Below are 19,231 nucleotides of genomic sequence, written 5' to 3' on the forward strand. Positions count from 1 at the left end.
CCCCCAAAGAATTGACTTCCCTCCAGAATATGCGATTTAGTGCTTTCTAGTTGAACTCCTGTGTTCCCTTTACTCAGTTTCCCCTTTATGTTAACAGGTTCTACAGCCGTAGGACATTATTTCTTATGCAGTTTTCTGATACACCGTACTATTAGCAAAAAGAGAGAACTACTTTGTTTTATCCGCCTTTTCACTGAGGTCCCCTTTCTCTGCCAAAATCCAGACTACACGCTGTATTTAGTTGTTGCATCTCCTGGGTCTCTTCCAATCTGTGACAGTTTCTAGTCTTACCGTTCACGACTGACATTTTTTAACTTTTCTGGTTGGTTTTTTTTTTTAGAAAAGTCCTCAAGTTGGGTTTCTCTGATGTTTTCTCATGTTTGTGCATTATTAGGAAGGATGTGTGAGAGATAGTGTGCGTCTTGGTGCATAATACCAGGGAGCACATGTCGTTACGTATCACTGATGACACCAACCTCATTTGGTTAAGTTCTCCCTATAAGACCTTTTCACTATGAAATTACTAATTTTCCTTTTATAATTACCAGATACTTTGGAAAAAATATTTTAAGACTGCAAAAATCTGTTTTCTGCTTAAACTTTTGTCCACTAGTTTCTCCTATTTATTTCATTTCTAATAAATTTATTAATCAGAATTCTCCTATAAGAGTAGTTGCTTCTTCCTTATTCAGTGACATATTTATATCTGTGTGTACTTGTGGGTTTTTATTTTATCAAGTGGTATCACATTTATTTGTTTACTTATTTATTTGAAACTGGGAATCAAACTCAGGACCTCAAGTGTGCCAGGCAGGTGCCATGCTGCTGAGCTATACTCCTGGCCTTAAATGGGTTATCATCTAGCACTGTCATTATTTTGCTGCCCTAAGTTCCCACTTTGAGGCTGAGGAATAGCTCAGTGATGGTGAGCTTGGCTAGCCCTGGGTTTGAGCCCCAGCACCACACACACACACACACACACACACACACACAGAGTTCCAGTTATGGCCGCTGGGATTTTTTTTAGGTTGGTTCCTTTGACCTTTTGGTATGCCCCACACCTCTTTAAATTTTTTTTTTAACTTTCCTGATGTCACAAAATGTTTCTGGCTCATATTTTCTCGGCTTAAAACCCCAGGGCTAACCAGTTCTCCAGTGAATCCTGGTTTATTAGTGAATGGTATTTAGAAACCAAGATTTCAGTGGTGAGTAGTTCATTGCTGCTGCTTCTAGCCCCTCCCAGTAGAAATTTCTAAGATACATGAGTATTGATCCTAATACGTGTATGCATGTCTGTTATGTTTATGTACATATATTTTTTAAAACATAAATGTACATTGATACCTCCAGCTCTAACCCAGCACCATGGAGTTTATTTTAGCTTCTTTTCTTTATTGGTAATTCCTTTCCCCCATTGTGAAAAAAAAATCTGGTAATATATATTATAATTTATTTGTTCAACTTTAATACATTAAATTCTTAACCAGGACCGATGTAAGAAATAAACTGAACATGTGAAGTACAGTGTTTCTATACAGTTCTTTTAGTCCCCAGTTTCACAGTCTTTGTTTAAATCCCAGTTTTCCCACAACACTTTTGGTCACTTTCTCCCCATCCCGTCAGTGTGGTTATGTGATTCATTTGTAATGCGGGTATTTGTCATAGACTTTCCCTCCACATCCTGTTTGATATTTTAAAATTTACAAATAGTACAGTTCATTTATCTGTGCTGCACAGACCTGTCCTTCTGATAAATGATACCTAGAATCCGGGGTCTCCCCGCTACAGTTCCAAGGGAAGCGTTCTGCCCAGCCCCCATCTTCCTGTGCTCCTCCCACAAAGGACCCCTCTGGCCAACTCCAAGCCACAGGAGCCTCCATTCTGTTTTCCTCTTACTAGTTTTGCCTTTCGGGAGTGCCATACAAATGGAGCCCCAGGTTGGGTAGCCATACAGATGCAGCTGGCTTGGTGCACTCAACAAAATACGTTTAAGGCTCATCCATTGTGTTGTATGAATCAACAGTTGATCCCTTTATTGCTGAGTAGTGTTCCATTATTTCTTTGCTTGTCAGTGAAAGGACATCTGGGTTTTCCCATTTTTTGGTAATTATGAATAAAGCTACTATAAATATTTGTGTATAGGCTCCTGTGTGAAAACACTTTCCCCCTTTGGTGGATACCTAGATTTGTCTATCCACCGGGTGCCCACGAAGTGAATGAAAAGATTCTCACCAGGGTGCATCCTTCTGAAGTGTTCACGGAGGGAAGAGTGCAGGGTAGGCGTTCCAAGAGCTTCCCTTGGGGCAGAACCATCATTTTAGAGGACCAAGAATCAGAACGACATTGGTTTCCTCCAGACTAACACCTAGTTGAGAGGAAGAGAGAACGTGATGCCTTAAATTTTGAAGAAAATGACTTTCAATCTAGAATTCTCTATGCAGCAAATCAATGCATACTCAGAAAATTCACTTCTTGTATACTGAACTTCGGTTCAGGGCTCCTTGACATAGCCCACTAAAAGAAAAAGTAAAGCAGGAAAGACCGTGTCCCTCGGGGACGGAGCAAAGGGAAATTGAATAGTTCAACAGGCCTAGCCTGGACCAGGGGCAGAGAAGATTCTGGAAGCCGAGTAGAAAGAAGGGGGAAAGGGACTTTGTTGAAAAACTGATACAACGTTTGGAGAGGATTATGAGATGGGGTGGCGGATAAGGTAAGAGAAAAGGTCATTGGAAACTACTGGAGGGAGCTTTATCAAAGAGGAAATGCGGTGTTTTACTGATTGGCAGAGAGTATTTTCCAGTATTTACTTAGGGGGCGTCTCCACAACCTGATTACTGATTTAATTAAAGTAGCGACATAACTACTTAGCATGGGAGAGTGGAGGTAGGGAAGGTAAAGAGAGCGAAGTTCCTGATCTGTAATGTCTGGAATTCTAAATCCAGAAAGGCTGCAGGAGCAGGAGCAAACTGGAAATGTGGGAGTAATTGCTGACAGCTGAAGAAGTTAAAATTAGTTAAGGGGAGGGGAGGGGGCAGCGTGTCTAGGAGGCGTTCTATCTTTTACTGAAGTTGCAGTGACTAAAAAATAGGTCAAATACACGGCATGTGTCCTTTTTTCAAAAGCTCCCTGTGGCAGCCCTCAGACCCCCTCCACGGCACACCAGCGTATGCCGGTGCTGGGGAGGGGCTTTCTCCGGCGGTGGCATGGTGACGTATGTAAGGATAAAGTGGATCCGGCAGGCATCAGGAAGGAACAGGGTAAGCCGATGTCTCCCCACAAGCAGGGGTTAGGAATTGACTGTGCCTCCGTGTTTATAGTAACCCAGACTAAAAGGACCCTGGCACACCTAGCCTACTCACTCACTCGCCTGAATGACGAAATGTAGCAGCAGATAGTTGTTTTGTTTTGTTTTTTTGGTATGGGAAATCGAACTCAGGACCTTGCACTTGCCAGGCAGGTGCTTATGCTGCTGAGCTATATCCCCTGCGCAAGCATCAGATGGTGTCAACGAGCAAGCGAGGCGCTCACAGGCTGTTGCACTGACTCAGAAAGGATATTATCACTATCCACGCCGCGCCTCAGCACCGAGAGCCTCAGACAAGGGCGCGTTCACACCGTGGGCAATCTGAAGTGTCGGGAGGTGATGATTAAGTAAATCAAGCTCATTGGAACTAAAAAGAAAGGCTGAATTCTTTGTGAGAACTCTGGAGCAGCGCGGTCTCTTTCCCAAGACCAGTGGGGCTGTAGCAGGAACGGTGGCCCACAAGGGCCTGACGGGGACAGGGCAGAGGGGAGGTGGTGGGGGAGGAAGGGGAAGGTTACTGCTTCGCTAGGCTGTAAACCTGGGGCCACACCTCCTCCTACTGGAAGCTTGATGAGGAACTGTCAGAGAGCAAGGTCCCTGAAATCATAAACACTACAGTTCAGCTGGATTAAAGCAGGTCAGGGAGGGAAGGGGCCTGCTGGGGAGAATCATTTTAAAAACTCACGAATAAAAAAGGTATCAATTTTGGAGGCTTTGTAATCATGACAAAAGCACTCAGCCTTTCAATTTTACTGTGAACTGACCCCTATCTATGATTTTTACATTAAAAAAAATTATTACAACGAAAGACGCATTGCTATGAACTCCACTCAGAGTACGTCCCCGCCCTTCAAACACCAGGAGATGTTCTGAGAGGGATTCACGGCAATGTGTCTTTTCCAAGCATAATTTTCGAAAACACACACCCTGTGTTTTGTGACGGCCAGGTGTGGCTGCCTCTTCATGCCCTCGGGGAATTCACTCTGCCAGCTGTGTACTGGAGCCCAGCCACATCTGGGAAGGCAGAGAGGGCCCCTGTGGTAAAAGGAGTAGAAGCGGTAAGAAGGAGAGGAAAGGGTACAGCGTAAAGACCTTCGGTGGTTTATCCGGGAAACTTAGGCTTTGTTTCCATCCTGTGAGTCATCACTGACGGGACAAGTGAAAGCCTGGAAGGAAGGCAGCGGATTGTTCTATGCGTCAGATCATGTCGCTGTGCTCCTTGAAGCCTTTCCGTGACTACCTGGTACCCAGTGATTATAAACCAGACACTAAAGCTTCGGCTTCTCGGTGCCAAGTTATGGGCATTTCTCAACTCGCTGGCTCTCCCCGTGCTACTGCCCTCCTTGCTTACCCTTCTGACTTCTTGGCCATGCCTTGGGGCCTTGGTACTTCCGGTTTCCCTAACCCTGGGCATTTTGTATGCTTGGCTTCTTCTCACCTTTGAATTCTTTGCTTGTTCACCTCTTAAGCGAACTTCCCTGACCGGTCTGCCTAAAACAGAATCGCTTTTCCCAAACCAGCCCCGTCTCACTGTCCTATTTATTAGCTGATGGTTTATCATTACTTGAAGTGAACCTTTTATTTGTTCACTTCCATGTTCACTTGCCTCTTGGCTACCTCCTCTTTCTAGAAGGTCAACTCTGTAACGAAAAAGATTGTTGGCCTCACTCACGCTGTGATCCAGCCCGTAGAGTAACCCTGCGTCGCACACTGTGGGTGCTCAGTAAGCATGTATTGAATAAATGGATGAGTCGTATGTGTGATAACATCCCCAAGGGTAAAGTGCTTATAGGATAAGCTCAGGTATCCCCTCTGGAAACCGTCTGCACAGGTTCTTGAGCATAGAGGTCAAGCAGGTCACCCCTGCTTAAGGACTCCTGGAAACCCCGAGCCAGGTCCCTCCATTCCGTGACTGTTAACTATTGCTATGTAACAACTTACTGCAAACCTAGCAACGTAACACATGCTTCCTGTATCACAGTGTGTCTAGATTAGGAGTCTGGTGTGGCTCAGCTGGAACCTCTGCTACAGATTGCTCAGAAGACTTCAATGAGCCCATAGCAGTTAGGAGGTGGTACCTGACTGGAAGAAGAGGGTCCCTGGGGATGTGACCTGGTGGGGTGGGTTCTTGTCCTTGCCTTTGGCATTCTTGTCTTTTCTCACTCTGCTTCCTGGCTACCATGGATTGAGCAGCCCTTCTCCTGCCAGGCTCCTCTGCCATCCTGTTTCTGCTTTCATAAAGACCAGGTTCGGGAGGTTTCTGCCAGAAAGAAGGACTGCATTGGTTGCTGGGGTCCAGACGATGTACGCTATGGCTTGACAGAAAGTTTGTCTGCATTTTGCTCATGTCCAGAGACTCCCCCAGACTAAGATTAAGAGCGCAGTGTAAAGTGGCAGAAGAAATTTCAAGCAGTTGAATGTTGAGGTGGTGGCAGGGCTATTGCTGGGAGCTTTTAGCCAGTTTTATATGGAGAATCAAGAGCAAAAGCTCCAGCAGGATGATTTAAAACATGAGCTTGGCCAGAAAGGAAGCTCCAGTAAAGCTGTGGACTGCAAAGGTAGAGCAGAGGAGATCTTGATTGCTGAGAAGAAACCAGAGAATATAAAAGATGGCCTGAGGGTATCATGAGAAGCTGCAAGTCTCCACCCTTTGCAACCTCATGCTGAAAAAGTGACTTTGAGGAGAACGTCCCAGAGCACCATATTCCAGAATGGTGGTGGCGACCACACCATTTGCCAGGATGGCGGTGGCGTAGAGAATTTGTTCCTCAGAATCAGGTTCAGAGTGCTCAGCAGTCCAGATACTTGACCCTTACAGCCAAGAGAGAAGAAAGCCTGGCTACTGCTCCAGCTGGCAGCAGACCTTGGCATCATCCACACAGTGCTGGTTTTAGGTGCATGCGGAATGCAAGAGTTGTAGGGTTAAGAAGGCTTCCACCTAGATTTCAGAAGGCCTGGGAGGCCAGGCAGTGTGCCCCTCAGAGGGCAGTGTGTGCAGCTGTGAGTGAAAAGCCTAAAGTGCAGTGGAGAACCCAGAAGTTTGGAAAAACCAGGAACATGGATCATCTAACAAAAGCTACAAGGAGAAAGAAAAGCAGGCCTGAGAGAGAAGCCATGGGAGCTACAGCCACCAGAGGCACCATGGAGGTGGAGCCACACAAAGCTCACAGTTTGCCACAGATTTCCTCCAATGTTGAATGTGGAACTACAGGACATAATGTTTGCCCTGCTGGATTTTGGATGTTCTTTGGTCCCAATGCTTTGTATCCCCCTGTTTTCACCTTTTGGAATGGTAACATTTATCTTGTGCCTGCCACACAAAGGTATCTTATGCAGTGTCGTCCCAGATGTGCCATACCATCACCTTTACCATTTTCAGTGGGTAAGAAGCAGCTCCTAAGTTCAGGCCACATTTAAGGGAAGGGGATTACATGAGCATAAATGCAAAGAGGTGGGGATCGTCGTAGGCCATCTTAGCATCTGTCCTCTGACCCTCAGTGACTCAGACCTTCCCACGGGCATGTGCTTCCTGCAGGCAAAACACATTTGCTTCCTCTCGAGGCTCCAAGTGTCTCATCCTGTGAAAGCTCAGCTTTTCATTCCATCTTCTTGAATCATTGGTCTTTTTTTTAAACCAAATAAATGATAGTGCAAAGTCACAGTTTAGTAGATTTGTCAGCTTGCTTCCTGCAAGGCAGATCTGGAGACTCCAAATGCCTTGTTCATCTCTACTATCTCTGCTCCTTTCAGTCCAAGCTGATCATGCTTTTCTGATACTTTGTGGGTCCTCCACATGTTTCACTGGAGTCACATCACCAAACAGAAGCTACATCTATGGGTCACTTGCTACTGGGCTATTGCTGAGGGGGCTGAGGGACAGGGCTGCTAAAATCCCTGTCCCTCCACTTTAAGGATCTGTGAGATCCGTCTTTGATGTCTTAAAAGGACTTTTAGGTGCCTGAACACTACTGCTCCTCTGGTCTGTCTTGAGATTTTAGTGGTAGACAGTACAGTCACACTCTTGGCTTTTTCTCCTTGCCTCATTTTCCTGATGGTGCTAAGATTTAAGCCATTTCTTAATTTTAACATCTTTTGCTGTCTGGGAAGTCTAATCATTTTCAAAATAATTAAGTCCTGGTTCTTTGTTGCTTAACAGTTCTCCACTGATTTATGTCTCCTTGTGCATTTTACTGTAAGGAGTGAGACGAAGGCAGGTGGTGCTGTGCTCCCTTTGCTTGGAAATCGCTTTTTGCTAAATGACCGGTAGTCAGCTTTATGTTGCTATGACAAAATGCCAGAAGCCCCCTATTGGGTGGCACTGCCCACATTCAGGGTGTGGTTTCCCTTTTCCATTTGCTGTCCCATGTGCCAATCATCTCTGGAAACACCCTGACAGGCACACTCAGAAGTGTGCTTTACAGGCCAGGTGTGGTGGCATGCTCCTCTAACCCCAGCACTTGGGGAGGCTGAAACAGGAGGACTGCCAGGTCCAGCCCATCCTGGGCAACTTAATGACTCAGTGAGACCCTGTCTCAAAAAAAAAAAGTTTTTTTTTTAAAAGGCCTGAGGATGTAGCTCAGTGCAAAGGTCCTGAGTTCAATCCCCAGTACCACAAATATATTTCCTAGATGGTTCTCAAATCAGTCAAGTTGACAAGGCCATTCTTTCAAGTTTGACTTTCCATAGTTCCACAGGAGACAACGTTGAGGAGCTTTCTGCCATGCACAGCACACACCTCCCCCTCTCTGGAGCCAGTCACTTGTCCCTTAGCTCCTCCTCAACCTTCACAGCGGCCTCCTCAGCACCTTCCTGCTCGCCGAGCATTTGCGCCAATTTAAATTTTTCTTTTCTTTTTTTTTGTCTTTTTGAGACAGTGTCTTGCTATGCAGTTCAGACTGGCCTTCAGCTCACTTTGTAGCCTAAGCTGGTCTCGAACTCACAATGATCCTCCTGCCTCAGCCTTCCAAGTGGTGGGATTATGGGCGTGCGCCACCATGCCTGGCCAATTTAGATTTTTCTACTCCTCAAGATTCTCACAGCCTCCACCCAGTTTCAAGCCCCTCTCGCAGGTCAGGTGTTTGGTACAACATCATCCAACTACCGCATATCAGAACCTCCATGGATGGGCCGTGTCTAAGCCACTCACAACTCCGAAAGCAGTGCTAACAGTCGATTCATTTTGATTCCCAGCGTACTGAGGAAAGTTGCCACAGCATGTTAGGTGGAAGGAAACTATTTGGTGACAGTTAAGGATGATGCTGTTGTCCTGACCTTGATATTCCATTGTCATAGACACATTTATTTTCCCTGCACATTTATTTGACTTCTGGGATTCAGGATCTCCGGTGAGTGAGGAGGACACATTTCCAAAGCCACACTACCGGAGATGGATTCTGGTTTCCGGGAAACTTTACCATCGGGGAGGGCATGAGTGGGTGAGAGCGGCTTGAGGGTCACTTGGGACACGGGGGATGGGTTTATGCCTGGTGCCTCACCACCCATCTGGAAGCATGTGGACTACCCAGCAGGCCCTGGGCCACTGTCCCGTTTCCTCTAGCAGTCTGACCTTCAAGCCGGGTAAGGAGCCCGGTGGGAAGTGTCCCCTGGAGTGGTAGCCAGGACAACAAAGCCATCCTGACACACGATGAAGAAGCTTCAGGCTTCCTAGCAGCCCTGTCCCTCTTTTAACGAGCCAGGTTGTCCAAGGGCCCCTCTGGGCTTTGTCCACTCCCGGGGACACAGTCTAGAGATGAGGTTGGGAACACAGCTGGGGGCTTGTGCAGCTCAGGACTGCTGTGCTTGGCATTCATGCCTGGTCCCCACTGATCGGGCTCTTTCTCTCTAGCAGATACCAAAATGACAAATTTGTAGACATCCGCGTTCCCTAAGGACCGTGCCTGTCTCAGCGGCATGTACCTCACGAGCTTAATTCAGCACGATGTCAGAGCGCCGCAGGCATGTCCTCACATCTGGGTGTCCTTATGTCTCGGTTGACTGAATGAGTCATTCTTCTGCATGGGAAACTGCTGCTGCACGAGCAATATCCAGCCTTGGAGATGTTTCCCTTTCACTCGGGTCGCTGTGTTCCTCAGTTCTAGCCAGGATCCTGGCCTCCACTGTGAGGTGAATATATTCTTTTTCTCTGTAGAAAGATTCACTTTTACTCCTCATTTATTAGAAAGGCTCTTTCAGTTGTGGGCAGCCCTTCCTTGTAGATCCCTGAAAGCCTTTGTCCTACTTTCCAATCAACTGAGTTAAAAATGATCTGTTTTCCTTTTAGGAGTGAATAGGAAGCAAGGACTGGATCATACAGGTAATAATAGTTCCAGGTGATAGGAGAAGTAGGTGAAGGGTCTGCTAAGCAGAAAATGCCAATTCTTTGTGTTTGTGTATGTCGGGGGGAGTGGGGTATGAGGGATTGAACCCACTGCGGTGGACCTCCAGTCCTCTTTCATTTATTCATTTTTTTAAAAGATAGGGTCTTGTTAAGTCACTAAGTTGCCCAGGCTGAGCTTTAGTTTGCAATCCTCCTGCTTCTTACAGGTGTGCGCCCACATCCCTAGTCATAAAAGAAAGATTAAAGAAAGATTCAGAAAGATAATTTTCATGGACTGGAGGACCCTATTTAGGTAAAGTTGTGCCACATTATTCCTCATCATCGAGCCTAGAGGGCGGCTTGTCTGGGAACAAAGGATAGGCGGGTGTGGCAGAAGGGGTCTTCCCGTCTCCTTAGCCCTTTCTGTCCACTGCTGAGCAGCCGGACCCTTCTCTGTGCTCTGAGAGTGCAGTTGCAGGTGTACGAAGTTAAAGGTCTTCAGGGCAGAGCGTCCTGGTTATAGATTGGGTTTAAACCCGGCAACAGGTGCTCCTGGCCGATGAAGACAGAGGGAGACAGAAAGAGACACATGGAGCAGGTGATGTGAGGACAGAGGCACAGACTGGAGCTTTGACGCTCCAAGCTGGGGATACCAGGGATCCCCCGCAGCTCTGAGGCTGGAGGGGAGGCCCGGCATGGATTCTTTCTAATGCGCTCCTGAAGGACCTGGCCTTGCGGACAGCCTGCTGACACCAGAGCTGTAGTCTCCAGAACTGTAACAGAGTAAAATATAATTTGTGGTGATTTTGTCACGATAGCTCTAGGGAACTTAGAAATAGAGTATATGGCAGAGATGTTCCTGTGTGCAGGATGGTTTGATATAATGGCGTTATCCGAGTTCCCTTTAAGAGAAGAAATGGAGGCGGGAGGGAGTTATGGAGCTGGTATTGTGGGTCCGCAACGGCGGCTGCAAGGTCTTGGAAACCCAAGGAGGCCAGGATGGAGGCTGCAGGCTGCTTTGGGCCAACAGCGTCCGGCGTTTGGCTGAAGGAGGATCAGAGGAGTTCGCTTCTCCTGTGAGAGACCAGTCCATGCTATTTGGCTGGAAAACTAAGCCTTGCTGGGACACGACTTACTTGCACTGAGGTAAACTTTGGAGAATGTGACCAAAGCCGTTGTCAGTGGAAAGACTCAGCTGGAACTGGAAGTTGCCGTTTTTCTCTCACTCAGAGAGCTGGAGTGCAGACTTTCCCCTTCGGAGCCATCAGAGATTTGTGCACGGGAAAGCGTCCACCCACATCTGGTTTATGGAGGTGCTAGGCTTTGTCAGATATCAGTGAGAGCAAGGGCTTGAGCCTTTTCTTTCACGGAGTGGGAGGCGGAGTTTCCTGGGGGATGACAGGACAGCAGCTGGGGATGAGAGGTTGCGTATGAGGGTGTACAGGGAAGATGGGGGTCATCACGTCCTGAGCAACTGCACTCTAAGGAAGTAGAGCACGAGATGGCTGGGGCGATGGCTGTCGCTCAGCCTAGCGCACAGGCTTCAAGCACAAGGAGATTCCTACCGATTGTCCTCTCCAGGCCAGCGGCGCTGGTCAGAAAAGAGGTACCCCGGTCCGTTCTGAGTGTGTTAGGATGAACAAACACTGTTCGAATGCCTTGGCAGAGCTCTGTGTTGCTACAACTTTATGAGACAGATGTTGGGAGCTGGAGTGTGTGACATTTTATCAGCTTGGGGTCTCTCCAAATGCTGACACATCCTGACCTCTGCAGAGAATAATCAGAAATAGTTAAGTCTAAGAAAGAAGGGGGAACAATGGCTGCTCTTAATTCCTGGGCAGGCATAATGCGGAACCTGTGGCCTTTCCTACTTTCATCATCAGAGGTGTTGGGAGAGCCAGAGGATCTGAGTTACAGCCAGGGATGAGCTTGTAGAGTTGTTGTCTTCATTTTGCTAGAACAACCTACTGAAGCAGAGGGAGGAAGCCCAGACTCACACTCAGGGGCCTGGGTACTCTTTTCGGTTGTGCTTCTAGAGTGTGTCTGGCACACACTTGTGTTTTCAACCACCCAACACTTGCCCCTCCTTCCTCCCCTTCCTCCACAGAGCAAAGCTCGTCTCCTCCACCTGTCCTGGGCTTCAGAGTCGCATCATCCCACAGGGATGCGGTCCCACGGCAGCACCATGTGCAACGGAGGAGCTGTGAGCGGAGCAGATCAGTGCTGGGGTGGCCTGTCCCGTCCAGGGTCAAGTAGAGTCACTCTGACCAGGTCAGTCTTGCTTTGCTAATGCCTGAGCCCATTCTCCAGCTCTGCCTCTTCATTTCTCCTAGTCTGCCAGGTATTTTCTCTTGTTTGTACAACCGTACACTGTAGCTGTGGAGGAAGGCGGGAGGGAAAGGGGCTGCAGGAACGAAGTAAGATGTGTGACGTCCATGTACCTACTCCACACAGAGTGTAGGCATTAATACCGCAAACACGCAGTCATACAAAACTTAAAGTCATTGGAATGCACAGGTGAAATAGAGTAAAGGGGGTGGAGGGGTCGGACCACAGGCTGTGGGGTTAGACGACAGCTTACACGGACAACCCCTTGAACAGGGGTGAAAGACTCGGCTTCAAAGCAGTAGTTACATACATTCAGGGTTTGCTGCAGAGTGGTTTGTGGTAGCAGACTGGAGCCAATAGGGGACTCATGGAATCTGCGCGAACATATCGTATTAATGTGTAACGGGCTTAATGCTCATGTAAGCGATACCTTGATGTTTTAAAAATTTCTGAAGTGCTCATTTCTACTATGGCAAATATTGATGGATAGGAAACCATTGGGGATGCTCAATAATTTTTAAGAGAATAAAAAAAGGATGAGGGGACGAAAGAGTTTGAAAATGGGTGGCCTGTTCAAAGCTGATGTGCCCTCCCTGAGCACCTCAATATTATTCTTGTGCTCAGGGATTTCACCGATAAAGTCTTTAAGATTCTCAGTTAAAGTGAAGTGCAAACTGATATTTAAATAGGACAGAGGGTGACTGAGACATTTAAAATGTTAACCATCAGTCTTGATGTTTGATAAAAATGTGAGTGTGGTCGTCACACACATGGGCTGTTGCTGAAATTAGATGACGTATGTGAAATGCCTGGCATGATTTCGCTTGTCTCTCATGGCTTTGATTGTAATTTTTCAAGCAGATCTATAAACATGCTTCAGTAGGTTGAGGTAGCTGAGAGTTATACCTCTCTCTGGCGGCTTTGGCAGCACGTACCTGTGTGGTGTGGGAATTCCTCCCCCTCCCCTCATGAGAACTTCATAGAAGGAATATTTCAGGTGTTTTTCTTCATGCCCTGTGAGGGGAGCGAGCCTAAATTGCAACCCCTGAGTAACAACTGCTGTTGCTTTTAGAAAAAGAAAAAGTGCTGCAGAATACTTCTTGCAGAGGGCTGAAAACCCTTGATACAATATGAACCTACAGCTATCCTGGAGTGTCAATGAATCTGAGTGACACGTTCCTAAGCCGGGAGATTACAGTAGTGCTTTAGTGCTTTGGAAAACCGCTACTCACGGCCTTTTCCCCACCATTTGGCAAACTTTACCCAGGGACTAATACCATTTCTACTATTTGCTGTTCTCTCCAGATTCACTTGCAACCCCGCTCCAAAGTTCTTGGCTTTGATGGCTGAGACTTGGGAACAGTCTGTGTCTCATTACTGTGACTAGAAACAAGATAAAGACTTCTGTGTTTGGCTTAACTACCAGAGAAAAGAGTGCAGGGAGACAAGCCACAGGTTCTCCTTTGATCAGACGTCATGGTTATGACTGATAGAAGCCCTCAGTAAGTTGAAGAGCTGACTGAAAAGCAGAGTTACTGTGTTACTCTAGAATAAACAAAACCCATCTCTTTGGTCTCTTTGTCATTGCGCTACACAGATACATTTAAAAAACTTATATTTCTATGACACAGATTTCACTACCATTGATGACCTCTAATTGGTAGTTTAGGAACATGAATTGGGAGATTTATTACCTAGGAGAAACTTTAGAAGCAGCTAGAGAAGCTTCATTAATATCTAAGCATCCCGGAGGGCACCTTCCCCAGATGCAGCCAGGGAAGCATGAGCAAGGCACCCCTGGAGCCTGCTGGGGGAAACTGGATAATGGACTTGGGAGAAATTAACGTGACAGTCGACTTTCCCACATGATTTGTTTTCCAAGTTGGCTTTGTTTGCCTGAGCACCGGTTGGGCTTTTTGCAGCACTGGGCTGTTGGGGTCTCCTCCTTTTCTGTCCTTCTTCTTCCTCTTGCTTCTTGATATTTGTGTGTTTCAGGATCATTAGTGCCAGAGGGTGAAGATCTTAGTGCAGAAGGAACTTACAGCCAAATGGGATCCTGGTGGCTACTTTCAGCCTGAGTTTTCTTGCTTATAACATGGGAATGATCATTTCTCCTCCTTTGTAGGGTTGTTTTGAGGATTTGAAGGGATGATACACGTAAGGTGCCTGGTACGAAGTACAGCTAACAAGCCGGGCATAGTGGTGCGTGCCTGTAATCCCAACATTCTGGAGGCTGAGGCAGGAGGATTGCCATGAGTTGAGATCATCCTGGGCTACATAGTGATTTCAAGGCCAGCCTGAACTACCTAATAAGACCCTGTTTCAAAACAAAACAAAACACAGCAAAAATACAAAATTAAAAAAAAACACCCAAAGTAAGACTAACAAATATGAACTGCAAACAGTTTTATACGTATTTGTTTTTCTGATTGAAGGGAAGAGGGCGCTGCATTATTGGCTGAAAGGGTGCTTAGATTTTATGAATTTGCTTGTCAACTGTGCTTCTGAGCTTTATAGCATAAATACAAGAATATGCCAGTTTCAGTGGATTAAATACCATCACTTCCTTTATTGTAGCGGCCTTGCATGATACAAGGGTCCATCCTGTTGGTTTTACTGTATCAGATGAAATGGGGCAGCAACTAATAAGGGACTGGCTTATGTGATAAAAGACTTTATAAACTGATTAACCACTGGAGCACTGGTTAATTTAGTACACTGATGGGGCCCAGAGACTTTATTCTTTTTTTTGTGTGTGTGGGGGCTTTTTTCTGGTACCGGGAACCGAACTCAGGACCTTGTGTTTGCTAGGCAGGCACTGTGCCGCTGAGCTAAATCCCCAGCTCCCCAGAGACTTTATTCTAATCTCTCTGTTGTTACCACGCTAACTTTCATTCCCAGGCTTGTTTCCTTTTTCAGGTAGGATGGCTGCCATAGCGCCAGGCATCATGTCTTTACTCTGCTGCATTAAGAAGGAAGAAAGGTTCTCTTTGTAGGTTTCTTTTCATCAGAGAGGAAAAATTCTACTTCCTGGGAGACTTTCCTATCTCTGAGTTTCCTATAATGAAAATCATGAGTCAAAGTTTTAGATCTTATAGGGTGGAGCAAGGGAAGTAATGAACACAAATAGATTAAAAAAAAAAAAAGATTAATAATAATGTGAGTTTTATGACCTGGGTCTTCTAGTGTGTGTTTTTAAACTCATGGTTGTGTGTGAAGTCATTCTTTCAATTCACTCAGTCATATGTAAAATCAATACATATTGAGTATATGCTCTGCGGTGTTGGGGATTCAAACAAGAACCCAACCTGTCTCCTGCAGAAGAGGCCAGGGCGGGTCAGCCCTTTCTCATGCCTCCCTTGCCTCCCTTGGCTGCCTGGTTCAGACCTGGCTTCGTTTCCTCCCCGACTTTTTAGACAGCTGTGTTTTTAGGCCCAAGCCTCTGAGCTGTCTGGAGACGCCCTGACCCTGCAGAGCAGGGACCACTCGGTGTCTCTGCAGTGATGAGTGTGGATTCGGGGTAAGAATGTGGGGGTTCAGGTCGCCTGTTCACTGAGCCCAAACCCCGAGTCCATCCCCCAGTCCCTCACGTGTTTTCTACGGGCTGCGGTCCCCATCCTTACTCTCCAGGTTGTTTTCCACTCAGAGAGAAAACAACACACAACATGTCTGCTCCTAAACATCTTGTTGGTCCTTGTTTAGAAAATGCATCTGACCCCCCACCTTTCCTTGACCCTGCATTGGTTCCATGTCACCGACCTTCAAGAAGAAAGAGGAGGCACAGCCTAAATACTCAATCGTACTTTCCATCGAGGGGATGCGGGGCCCGCGCTCAGTACGTCACACGCTTAGTGAAGGACGAAGAGGGCTCTCTCAGCCTCAGAATCAGGAACACGGCGATTCTTCTGAGTAACTTGACTTCCTATCTATTACTATGAAATGTGTATCTATGCATCCTGTTATCTATCATGTATCAATTATCTATCAATCACCTATCATCATCATCATCATCACCTATCTGTCTCCTTATGGGTATTTAAATCTTCTCCAGACCTTTACTGTGGATAACAGGAAAGCTGGAGATAAACTTGTGCTTGCTGCAGCGCAGAAGCAGGTGTCAGCTGTCGGCATCAGGAAAGAGCAGGAGCTTTCTGCGGCAGGAAGAGCCCTGCGGCGGGAGCTGGCCCCGCACTGCGCTGTCGCTGGAGCGCTGTCTCCTTCCCCGGCCAGCAGAGGACTGTCGCATGTATTCCAGTCGCCGAGGCTTCCTCTCATTCGCTGCCAACGGCTTGTCTTTGCGGATCTTAGAAGCCCTGGATGACATGGCTCGGCCAGCGGAGTAGTGAAGCCGTTTGGAAGGAAAGGAAGTGTGAGGCGCCCTTCTCCCAGTCTCAGGCTCTCCCCGAAGGACATTTTGGAGGGAGCTTCCCTTCCCACTCTGGTGTTGGACCCAAGAACTCTCCCAAGAGAATGGCCTTGTGTCAAGGTCCCCAGAGGTCTGTTACTACCCCAGAAAGATTTTCCTGGGAAATCTTTGAGGAATTCCTCTGCAGTCATTTGTTGTCCATCCGGGCACCGTTGGATCTCCTTCCTGCATCTCTCACAGTCCTGAAGCCCATCTCTAGCAATGGGTCCTGACTCCTGTGAGACAGCCAGAAAGTTCCATCCTGCTCGTCTGTGATTGGTTCAGAGGTAGATCTATAAACTGAGATGGCCCAATCAGATCGAAGGGAGTGACTTACTCCAAGCTAAAGAGAGAATCGTACTCTCTTTCAATGGGTATGAAAGAGAAAGCATGTTGATCCAAGTGGTGCTGCAGCCATTTTATGACCATGAGAGCAGTTTCCATATGAGGACAAAGCTCTTATGCTAAAGAGGGAAGGACAAAGAGAATCTCAGAGAAGGAAAAACAAATCCCTGCTTTTTCCTGATCTCTTCTACCTCTAAGATTTTACTATGCGAGATGCTAAACTTCCGTACTGATTTTTTGTTTTCTGTTTTTTGTTTTTGAGACAGGGTCTCACTGTATAGTTCAGGCTGACCTTGAGCTCACTTTGTAGCCCAGGCTGGTCTCGAGCTCCCAATAATCCTCCTGCCTCAGCCTCCCGAGTGCTGGGATTACAGGCCTGCAGCACCATGCCCGATCTTACTGTATATATGAGTCAAGCTTTCTGTGGCTTGGACAGCGCAGTTAGTCCGTGTTTACTGTGCCAGGCACTGTGTTAGATCCTGGGTATGTACTGCGTATGTGTCAAAGTGTTCTTCCTTGTGAAAATAACACATGGATGAATGTGTAACATGATCTCCGGTAATAGAGAAGGGTGAGCTGTGGAGAGGTGGTGGGCAAGTGGTGTGTGGAAAGCCTGCTACTTGAGGCAGCATGGCCAGGCATGTGAACACAGTGAGCGAGAGCCATGGTGGCATTGCAGGAGAGAGCTGCCTATGCAGAGGAAAGGAAGTTCAGAGATCCCTGGGCAGGAAGGTGCGTGGCGTGCTTTCGGGTACCACTCAGGGAGATGATGTCAGCAGTGAGAGGGAGGCAGTGATGGGAATGTATTGGTCCTCGGGGGCTAGAGGGGGGGCAGAAATTGTCCATGTGATGGGAAAGTACTGGCTGGGTGTGGTGGTGCATGCCTGTAATTCCAGCACTTTGGGGGCTGAGGCAGGAGGATCCCTATGAGTTCAAGGCCAGCCTGCACTACACAGGGAGACCCTGTCTCAAAAAAAAAAAGAGAGCGAGAGAGAAAAGGAAAGGAAAGAAAAGAAATACTGGACAATACTGAGGAGTTATTTGCAGCCCAGGGCATTGAAAAGAGTACAGAGATAAAGTAATTTGAGGGTGACGTCTGGGAAGACCAGGGAAGCCTCTGGTAGCGCTGTCTGCTTTGAGCCTTTGAACAATCAATGACAGCCACTTAGTCTCTCAGAGACTCATCAGGCCAACTACTGTTGCTGAATTACTATACTGTTGAATAATTAAAATTCAGCGTAACTACCTGAGCACAGATATATACACGCATCACATCGACAAAGTGCTCATTTGTCCTTTTATTATGTCAGATCGGGAGCGGCGCTTGCATGTGTGGCACGTGCTGGAAGAAGGCGTGTCCATCCGCTGCTCTATCACAGACTGAGGCGGCAGGCTTCTCGCTATGGAACCCCCCTCGCACTTTTGCGCAAACTCAGCTTGGCCACTATATACTATTTGTTTCATTTATTGCTGGATTCCACTTGCTAATAGCGTACTAAACCTTTTAACGTCGGTCCTCACGAAGGAAGTACAATCGCAGCTTTCTTTGCTGGTACTTTCTGATTGTGGTGTTAGTGCCCATGTGAAAAGAATTGGGGTGCTCTCCAGTCTGGGAACTTTCCTCTGGGATTGTTTAGTGTGATCGTTGAGGGTTTGCAATCATTCAATGTTGGTGGTTAATACAATCTGCTCACCTTAAAAAACCCAACTATCATTTTTCATATGACTCCAAGGCTGTGTCCATAGGCTTGCATAATTGTTAAACAGATGTAGTTAAACCATTTTTACATACAATTTTGCGTTCTGATTGTTCCCTTAAGCTTATCCCAAATGCTTTTTCACGTGCTACTGTTCTTATAATTTTGGTCAATAAATACTGTTCCATTGTATGGGTAGACTCTAATTTAATAGTTTCCTGTGAGTAGGATGTCACTCTAGCTATTTTTGCAAAATCAGGCTACACTAAATGTATTTTGCATAAGTTGTATTCTCATTTTAAGATTTATTTCTCCTAGGATAGATTGCTAGGAAAAGGAGGGTAGGAAACTTTCTGTGACTTTTAAGACTCATGGGAAAAATATTTTCTAAAAGATTTATGCCAGTTGACAAGCTGTGTAGAATTTGGGTACATTGTTTGTATAACATCTTTATGAGAGCTGGGCGATTTTATATAAATATTTCCTGGTTGTCACTGCGGTTTCTTTCTGTTATGAGGCGTAAGACATGTGCATAGAGCCCAGTAGCGGGGTAACGGGTGGAGAGCTTCCCAAGTACTGCCTGTCATCTGAGAGCCCAGGGCTGGCCTAGCCATGGTCACTTCTCAGCAGGCAGAAGAGTCCTGGGTTCTGAAGGAGACTTTGCCCCAACTCCTGGCTTTGTTGTGTAACTGAAGCCCGAACCCAGGCTCCATCACATTTTAGGTTTGCTTTGCTTTATAGCTACTGCTGACTGAGCCCTGGGCTAAGTACAACGCCTCATCTGCATTTGCTTCTAGCTGATTCCCCTGGAGACACAATGGCTGGGGACAGGACCT

The sequence above is a fragment of the Chinchilla lanigera genome, unplaced genomic scaffold (assembly GCF_000276665.1).
Source record: "Chinchilla lanigera isolate Chin_1 unplaced genomic scaffold, ChiLan1.0 scaffold00065, whole genome shotgun sequence".
In the NCBI taxonomy this organism is placed as follows: domain Eukaryota; kingdom Metazoa; phylum Chordata; class Mammalia; order Rodentia; family Chinchillidae; genus Chinchilla; species Chinchilla lanigera.